This window comes from Pteronotus mesoamericanus, unplaced genomic scaffold (assembly GCF_021234165.1).
Source record: "Pteronotus mesoamericanus isolate MK-2021 breed Mesoamerican mustached bat unplaced genomic scaffold, CSHL_Meso_final contig_123, whole genome shotgun sequence".
Classification (NCBI taxonomy): domain Eukaryota; kingdom Metazoa; phylum Chordata; class Mammalia; order Chiroptera; family Mormoopidae; genus Pteronotus; species Pteronotus mesoamericanus.
Genome location: NW_026555049.1, coordinates 2,759,499 through 2,769,548, shown reverse-complemented (window position 1 = coordinate 2,769,548; position 10,050 = coordinate 2,759,499).

Here is a 10,050-nt window from a genome sequence, read left to right as displayed (position 1 = left end):
TCTGCGCCGTGCCGCTGTCACGCTTTGTCAACTTCCTCTAGACTCTGAGGCAAACGGGGCAAAGTGGTCTCTTTTGAAGGGGGAGAGGCAGAGGCTCTGTGACCTCATGTGTCTCAGCTCCTCCACCTACTCTGGAAGGCCCCTTCGTTCTTAGCTGCCCCCAAAACACCTCCCGGTGGAACATTTCGTGGACCACATGTGTCATCTGCGTTGTGGAGAAGTGTGAGTGATGTGTTGGTAGCACACATCATTCTATTACCCGTGGGCAGTACTCGTAAGCCATGTAGTTGCAAGGCTTCGGGGGAGTGGTGTGGGAGAGAGATTAAAACATCCCTGTGAAGCAATGCCGCCTCATTTTTACTTTTCTAGTTTATTAAATAATTATGATCAGACAAGTTTTGCTGAAACCTTGGGAATATTTTATATTTCTAATTCTGGCAACAATTTATAACGATGGCCAGAATTCATCCTAGATCAGAATTCATTCATTTACATATTTGCTCATTAAAAAAAAAATCTGTACATCTTCCCATGCATGATCTACCCATCACACATCCATCTATCCTTTGATCTGTTCAGCCATCTAGCACACATTATTTTAAGATAGAATCAGACACAACAGATAAATCCTTGTTTTTAGGAGAATGTGATCTAGTGGGAGTGATAATATACAGATGAACAATTTTGGTATTTAATCTTTAATAATCGGACAAATTGAGGTACACTTGATTTCACTTTTCCAGGGACACACAGCAACATACTAATAAGCTTATGTTTAGAAAATACAGGCTAATCTGTAATGTTTGGAAAATTGTAAAGGAAATGATATTTACTGGTTCTAATTGACATGAGTGTTAATATTCTGTAAATGTGTCAATTGTTTGGATAGGAAAAATTCTGTCCATCAAAAATGTCTTTAAAGTATTTTACCTATTTCAACGGGCAGACGGAGAATAAAAAGAGAGAAAATGGAGCTTTCTTAAGAGGTTTAGCACCATCTAGTATGTCTCATATTGTATGGCGACGTGAATGCCTTGGGACTTTGGCTGTAAAGTGCAGGTTGCTGGCGTCAGCCTGGATTGCTGAAGTTGGAATCTCACTGGGACGAGGAGCCACCTGTCCGTTCAACAAGCCCTCTAGGTATCACGAGGCAAGTTTGGGCCATACTGGCTGTGAATGTTCTGGAATAGAGACCGAGGGCTGTGGGAGCGAGACCTGACTCTGCAACCCGCGAGTGTGGCTAGGATCACAGAAGGTTCTCCTAGGAATTTGTTGACTATATTGAGATATATCGACTTGCTTATGGAAGCAGAGAGTGAGTGTGGCATTGTACCATTTTTAAAGTAAAGAATTACAGAGTTCACCTGAGGTGGCACAATGAGTCTGTGGCAGAACTGAGAATAGAAACACTTTTGAGTCTTCTGTGTGATTATGATTTTTTCCTCATAAGATTCCACTCCATGGACTCTAGTTTTTATAGTTAAGACTCCATGGGTGTCTGAGTGTTTGATTTTCCTGCTAATGCTGTGTCCTTGCTTTGGGGCAAGGCCTTATTTCTGTACCCTGTCTCATTTCCCCTTAAGAAAGCCCAAGGACAGGGCACATGCAGTGTCTCTCTGCACCTCTCATGGGAGGCGTGAAATGACCACGGCTAGTAAACAAGCTCTCACATTTGCGCCTAGGAGAGTGCTGTTCTCGAAAGGATTTTCTAACACTCCCAGTCAGAGCACAGGAGGAGGGGCGTCCCCTCCAGAGCGGCTGGGTGGGGCGTTGGGGGTCCGCAACACGCCTGGGCAGAGGTGTTGGTTGGTGCTTCATATCTGGAGCTTATACAACTTGAATCTAGAAGGAGAAAAATAAAATAACTTTTACAAGAAAAAAATTAAAATGCCGTCATGGGACTTTTTGTTTTAAGCCAGTGGGGGAAAAAGTTGAACCAATTTTGAAGTAAATTCAGGTAATGGGCCTGCAAAAGGGTCCCTTTGCTTCTCTACTTCTAATTACGGTTTTCTGAAAATTTTCTGTTGGGTAAAAAATGTATAGAACCATAAGTGAAAACAGAATGAATACAGGACTCAGGGGACCAGAGACTGAAATATTCTGAGACTGAAACTTAAATTTACAGTGCAATCTATCCCAAATCTATTGATTTAATATGGTTTCAGTGCAATACCTATGAAAGATTCACATAAAATTTGCCAGGTGTTCATTTAACTGCAGGCAGGTAGACTTTCTCTTATATTCCATTCTCTCTCTAAAACTCAAATTTGATACAATTCTTCTACTCAAAACTCTCGGTGGTTTCCTTCTGCCTGAGGGTTACAGCGCAAACCATTAAACAAGTCACTCGCGGCGGCTCACGCCCTGGCCTGCCCGCCCGCCCACCCCACTTTCCCGCTCCCAGTGTGGGCCCCCTGGCCAGTTCTTGCCACGTTTCAAGCACAGTTGTAGGCACACTGTGTTGTAACTCACAGGCCCTCTTGGCCAACAAATGGCCTTCTCTTCCCGGGGAGATTCGATTCATCCTCCAAGGCCCAGACCAAATGCTGCACTTCTCGGAGTGTAGCAGTAACTAGAGAGTACGAGGATGGATTCTGGAACCACAACCTCAGCTTCTTCACCGGTGAAATAGGTACAATGACAGGCCCCACCCATCAGGCTGTTAGAATTAAAGACGTTACATGTGCTTTAGTGACTGGCACACAGTAAATGCTGTATGAGTTAGCTGTTACTATCCTATATACTCCCAGAAAAAAATAAGTTCTCTACTTTTTTTGCCCCCACAATAGTTTCAATTGTAAGCCATACTAGTTTTTCTTTTGGTTTGCATTATATTTAGTTGAATATACATCTGTCTCCTTTCCTAGCCTCTGAACTCCCTGAAACCAATTTGTTTCCTATTTACCCCAGTGTTCCCAAGGCCTGGCGAAGACACATTCACACTGGAGTTGTTCTTAAAATAGCTTTATTGGCATCTGTTTGACAATGACCTGCACATATTGGAAGTGAACAATTTGGTAAGTTTTGACATATGCGTATACCTATGAATTCATCATCATAATCAAATAACCATCACCCTCGAAAGTTCTCCCTTTCCTTTGTATTATTTTATTATTATTTTAATTGAATTTAATGGGGGTAACATTGGTTAATAAAACTACACAGGTGTCAGGGGTTCAGTTCTATAATATACTGTCTGTACACTGTGCTGTGTGTTCACCACCCCAAGTCAAGTCTCCTTCCATCGCCATTTAGCCTCCCTTTACCCTCTTCTAGCTCCCCTGCCCCCTGTCCCTTTGGTAACTCCTGTGCTGTCATCTGTGTCCATGAGGGTTTTTTGGGGTGGGGGGTGCTTAATCCCTTAGGCTTTTCACCCAGTCCCGCAACCTCTTCCCTTCTGACAACTGTTAGTCTGTTCTCTAGCTAAGATCCCGTCTCCTTCTTCTTTTTCTTTTAAATCCTCACCCAAAGATATAGCCATTGATTCCGGAGAGAGAGGCGGGGGAAAGGGGGGCGGGGAGAGAGGGCGGAATCCCGTAAACTTTCAGTTTACAAGATGCCATCCAACCCACAGCCACACCGGCCAGGGCCTCACCTCCCTTCTTAAAATGACCACTGATCTGCTTCTTTCATTATAGATTAGTGTTGATGTTGCAGAATTTTACGTAAGTGGAATCGTACACTATGTGTGTTCTTCTGTCTGGCTTCTCTCACTCAGCACATGTGTTTGAAGCTCCATCTACGATGCAGCGTGTGCAGAGGGCTCATGCCTCTCTGTTGGTGAGGAGCAGTTCCGTGAGGACTATGCAGCAGACTGTTTACCCATTCACCTGTACATGAACTTCTAGGCTGTCTACCATAGTATAGTTTTAATACCTGCTTATTAAACTAATCAATTGTAGGAAAACTTTAAATAACGGGAAAGGGGTATGTTCCCACATTTGCTTTTCATGATACTCCCCTAACTCAGAAAAAGGTCAAGGTTAGCAGGAGCAGTTAAATCTAACGCTGGTCCTTAATTGGCGCTTAGGGTATACACTCTGATGTATTGCTCAGATTCTCTCTTGATCCCTCAGAGGCTGGAGAGATGAGACAGGTCAGCGGGGTTCGTCTGAGAATTCAGTGGAGGAGGACCAACTCACCCAAGGTGGCATGTCCTCCATGGGGCACCCAGCATGGAGCTTAAGGTCCTGTCCCCTTGCCTCAAAGAGGAGCAACTCTGAAGGGAAGATTCCAACCCAGAGCTCCCACGAGATCCAGATCAGCTGAAGTGTTTGTTGTGACTGCATTTCAGTTCCGCTCCTCTCTCTGCCTGATCTTGCTTCCTTCACAAATATTGTCCCCAGGGCAGCCTGCAATAGGCTCCCACACGCAAATCTCCCTCTCTGCACCTGGCCCTGGGAGCCGGACCCACAGCAGCACTTGACACATGAGTGAGTCACATGAGTGAGCGAATGAAAGAGTGAAGGAATTTCCATTCGAGATATAAACACTGCTCTTTTTGCTCTGAAACCTAAAAGGTTGCCTGACTTATAATTCTTCCAGAGCATTAAATAAAATCTTACTTTAAATTTCTCTGGGCAATGATAAGTATATCTTTTTCACCCATGGGTATGATATGCAACTGGTCACAAAATTTGATAAACGTCGCGAGAGTTTATTGGACTCAGAATAAAAACGGGCCGTGGAGGAAATGCTGCAAGGCAGGCTCGTGAATGACATACACTTGTGGTTTCCACGGTCTTTCCGACTCTTTCATCACCCACACTTCAGCCTGCAGCGCACGGTGGGTTTAACAGGGGCAAATGGTCAATGTGGCCGCTTAGCAGAGAACAATGACGGGAGGGAACAATGACGTCGGAGCACAGCGGTCAAGGAGGGACCTTTCACCGTTTCCTAATGGAGAAATGTCCATTGACCACCTCCTCTGGGGGAGGCCTTGTAACTGACAGCTAGTTTGTCATTTTGATCCCATTTCCTGAAAGTATCCTTTAATGGGGTGGTGGTGTGCGGACGGATTTTACAGAAATAAGCAAACACGCTCTTTGTCTCCTATCATCACCTTGGTCAACATAGATTGTCAGGAGGGAAACACTGGAAAAGTAGACGCTTACTGAGTAGGTGAAACGCTGACTGTTTTAGGGGCACACAAGCTAGGGGATTTCCTCATGGGTAGACGCCGCTGGGTTTTCGCTGCAATTGTGAGAGAGAACTAAACTTTCTTCTTGCCCTTTCATGGCTTCTGTGAAGAACCCATGGCCTTTCCCAAGGCCTGGGCAAGAGGGGCCTCACCTGCATTTCCCAGCAGGTGCTGACAACGGCCAGTTGATGCCCAGGCCTGGGGTTTTTCGGGCGTCACTGCAGCCTCACACCAAGTGTCAGTGGAGTTTCTAAGCCAAAGCCCTTTGCGATTAGTCATTGGTTGAGAAAAAGGCTTCCTAGGGGCAGCAGAGCTTCAGGGGGATGCGCATGGGGGTAGGAGACAGGCCTAGGCTTGTCACCTGGGCCCTGTCGCTAGTAGCCGTGTAGCCTGAGCACACGGCTGGCCCCAAGGATCAGTTTCCTCTTATGTGAAATGGGGTGAACAGTTACAGCACAAGGTGATTGGGAGATGTGGATTAAACATAGCACCCAGAGATCTCCGAACGTTCATCTGAAGGCCTCAAATGCCTGGAGCGGGTCATGTCCCCACAGGAACCGGGTAGGTCAGATGTGTCTAGAAAAGGACAGAGACTATACACTTTTGTTCTTAAGGCTTCTGCCGAGAACTCAATCAAATTAAAACACCCCTGGTACGAGCTGATAGCACAAGGACACTGTGGTGTGGGGGATGCACCACAGGACAGCAGGCTCCAGCGTCAGGGCTCGCTCCTGCGCTCTCCCGGGACACGCCCGTTTCCCCAGTGTCTCCATCACAAAGCGGGGGGCGGGGCATGAGAGCAGTGTGTCCAAGCCTTGTTCTGAAGGACGCGGGCACCCCCAGCTGCCTCAGTGTCCTGCAGTATTTTCTTTAAAATTTCTTTAGGAAAATATTTTAAACTATTGATCCAGGTGCTAGAACCAGGCTGACAAGGCTCAAATATCAGCTCTAACGCTTATTAGCCATGTGACTTTGAGCAAATTGTTGAATCCTCCTAAGACTCAGCTTCCACTTTGTAAAAAAGATTTTTATTTATTTACTTTTAGAGAGAAGGGAAGAGAGGGAGAAACGGGGAGAGGAACTCAGTTGGTTGCCTCTCATACACGCCCTGACCAGGGACCAAATCTACATCCCAGGCGTGTGCCCTGACTGGCACCGAAACTGGTGACCTTTTGCTTTGTGGGATGAGCCCAACTGAGCGGCTCCAGTCAGATCTTTTTGGTAAACTGGGAATAATAATAGTGTCTACTAAATAAGGGTGATGAGGAAATTTGAAAAGTGTGCACGTGTAAAATACTTAGAAAAGTGCTGGTGTCACTTTGCCAGCCACTGGCCACCACCAATCTACGAATTTGTTGTGCTAAGGAAAATGGTTTCTCTGCCCGACTCTTTGGACTTAGAACAAAGCTTAAATGCTTCATCCTCATCTACAAGAGAGGTCAGCAAACTTTTTCTGTGAAGAGCCAGGTAGTAAATAGTTCAGGCTTTCAGACCATACGGCTTCTATCACTGACTTCTGCTCTTGTATCTTGAAAGTAGCCACAGGCAATATGCAATTGAATAAGTGTGACCATGTACTAATAAAACTTTATTTATAGAGATTGGAATTTGGGTTTCATATGATTATCATGTGACATAAAATAATATTCTCTTTTTGATGTTTCTCAATCCTTAAAATGGAGGGTCTTACAAACACAGGCAATAAACATTCTTTGCTTGTGGGATGGACAAACGTGAGCTGTGGCCCACGTTCTGCTCGTGGGCAACAGGTTGCCAGTCCCTGGTGCCCGGGGCCGCATGGCTTTGCGTCCCTGCAGCCTCATTTCCTCTGCTTCCTGCCATCCTCACTGAGCTTTAGTCCTCTGAGCCCTTCTGTTCTAAGCCACTGGCTCCTCTCTGCTTGGGGACTTCTGCACTCCCTTCTTCCTGGAGCCTTCCTCATTTAGCCCTTCAGCACGACCAGCTTCCATCCAGCCTTAACTGTCAGTTTAATTGCCGCCTCCTCAGGGACGCCACACCTGACCATGAATTCTAAGGTATTGCTCCTGTCTCACGTATCTCTTTATCATAAAACCCAGGGTATTTTTTTTCCTATACAGCATTGATCAACAGCTGTGATTTTGTATCTTGTCTATTTGTGTGTTCATCGTCTCTCTCTCTCTGCTGCATGGGAGCAGGTATGTTGCTTTTCGTATTTGCGGAGGTAACCCCAGCCTGCCGCCCTGCTAGGAGATGTTCGGTGAGCATCGTAGGATGACGAATGAGTCCACAACCTCCGTATCTTAGCCTCATACAACGAGTTAATGATAAGCATTCACCTCCCTATCTTGTGAACTTGTGATGAGAATAAAACAAGAATGTGTTTTTAAGATTCTATGAAGAGTCATACAAAGGGAAAGTGATAAATCATTAAGGCAGCCTCCTCGACAAGCCGCAGAACTCAACCAACACAGCCACTTTCACCACAGAAGCTAACTTATGGGGAGAACAGTAATATTAGTTTGAATGAGGCCATTTTCGTTCTTTGTCCTTGATAGTCCCCATAAACAAGAAAATAGCTATATGTGTAATTATTACCTTGGCCTTAGCAAAAGCTCTTATTTATTAGCATGTAGTAGTAGGTATTTTATATTCATTGTCCCATTCGATAGTCACAACCAAACTGTAAAAAAATCATTGTGTGCCCATTGCGCAGGTGAAACGAGTTTAAAGTGTCCAGGAAGCAGCTGAGCAGGACCCTCGCCAGCTCCGCCTGGCTTCTCTGGGACTGGATCGGACTTCCCCAGCGATGCGGGCACCTTCCGGACTGCCCCACCAGCATGCTGGCCACCAGGTCGCCAGGGGAACCTCGGTGTCTTTGCAAGGCCAGGAGCAAGCCGCCTGGGCCGGGGTGGCGGGCGGGGGGTGGGGGGGGGGGCCGCGGGCGGGGGGGGGGCGGTGGTGGTGCACGTTGATTTCTGGCAAAATGAAGTATTTTGTATTATCTTTCTTCCAAAGGCGTTTTCGGTCCTCGACTTGAAAAGACATTTTGTTGAACAAATCCGAAGCCCACTGATTCATTGTCTCTGGATGTTTGCAGGCAGCCTTTACATGTATCGGAAGGGGGCCAAGCGAGTTTGGGAACCTGTCAGGCAGACCGCGGCGAGCCAGCCGCGAGGCTAAAGCCAGCTCGGCCCGCTGCCGGCCTGGGCTTAGCGGCTAGGCTTCCTCAGGAAGTTAACCTGCCAGGGCGGGGGTGGCCGAGCCCGTGACAACCCGCACTCATTTCCCGGGCATCGGTTTTCCTACGTGGTTTATTGAAAATCTATTCGATTAACATATCCATACTTTAAAAGCCGGGCCTGTGTAGGAAATGCACAACAATAACCAATGCTGAACTAGAACAGCTGTAACAACACACTGCAGTTAAGTTGCACGGACAGGAGAGCAGCCGGCCCGCGGCTCCGGAGAGCGGCCCAGTGCGGGGGTGGGGGGGGGGGGGCGGGGGGATGGGCTCCTTTCCCTCCCACCCACGCCCTCCCTCTGCGAGGGTCCCTGCCGGCCTCGCGGGGCAGGGGCGCACGAAGGTGCGCGCACGCGGGTGGCGGATGGGGGCCTCGGGAGCTCGCTTTCCACTCCCGGATCAGGGGAGGGATGCCTGGCTGGGAGGGCCCGGGCCTCAGGGCTGCCCGAGCACCGCCCCCCTCCTTCCGTCGCCGCGAGGGCCCCTCGGGGAGGAACCGTGCTCTTGGTGGACGTTCGTGCAAGAGTAATGACCACAGTAATGCCTGCAACCATGGTGTAACTAGAGACCACTCAGAATTTAGCGTAGGGTCGCTCTGGATTAACTGAGGACAGTTTCTCTTCATTGACTCGCTGACCAGCCACGTGGACGGAGCTGCTGCTGGGATGGGACGAACCCATCACAGGGGGCGCGAGCTGCGGCCGCGACGGGTCGCCGCCCGGACAGCACAGGCGCCACGGGTGGTTCACAGGCACCTCGGCGGTAGGAGTCGGCGTAGTTTCTCGTTCACGCAGGCTTGCCTCTTCCAATACACTCGAGTAACGTAGGAAAAAAGGATGCAATAATAGCCTTATAAAGGAGAAAGGAACCAATATACCTCCAAGAACCGAAGGTTTGGAATGGCCTGCGCGTTACTTGGATGGTGTTCTCGTGCCGAGTGGCCATCAGAGAGGGAAGCAGGACGGTTTCCCGCGCGTTTCCCGTGCGTGTCCTGCACAGAGTCCAAGCACATAGCTCAACAGCTGCAAAACTTCAGTGTCTGCGGGAGTAACGGCAGCTCAGTGGTGCCGTGTAAAACATTCATACGAACTGCTTGTATATTGTTTGACTACTCATCACTTTAATTTTAAACCTACATGCACTGAACATAATAGTACATGTATTTAAAAATCAAGTTATTTCCTCTGTATTACAGAGGCAATTTTTTCCTTCCCTCGACTTGGTGTAATAGCTAGTCACTTTCCTAGGAAAACTCAATATGCTGAAGTATTAAAGAGAAGCAAATCTCATTTTAATCCCTTGTTTAAAGATGAAAAACATCTGCCATCACCTAAGAAAACATTCCCCCTTCCCCTCTGTATTAACCTCCATAGGTGCTAAATCGCTCCTTTCCCCAGCCTAGCAGGCCAGTTTCACCGTTTTGGGCAAGGCAGCCAGCAGCTCTAAGTCCTCACCTGGGCAGGACTACACTTCAAATGCAAATAACCTTGTGCCTCGTTATCCAAGAAGTTCTGCACGCACAGCCCTGTTGTGACAGAGCCTGTGAAAATGAGGGGAGGTTCATCTGCATTCTGACACAGGCTCCTGTGAATAAACGCAACGGAGCAACTCAGCACTGCTTTCCAATTCAACACAGGGCAGCCGGGCGCCTGGGTCGCCAAGGAATGTCTCCGTTTTCACTGCACAG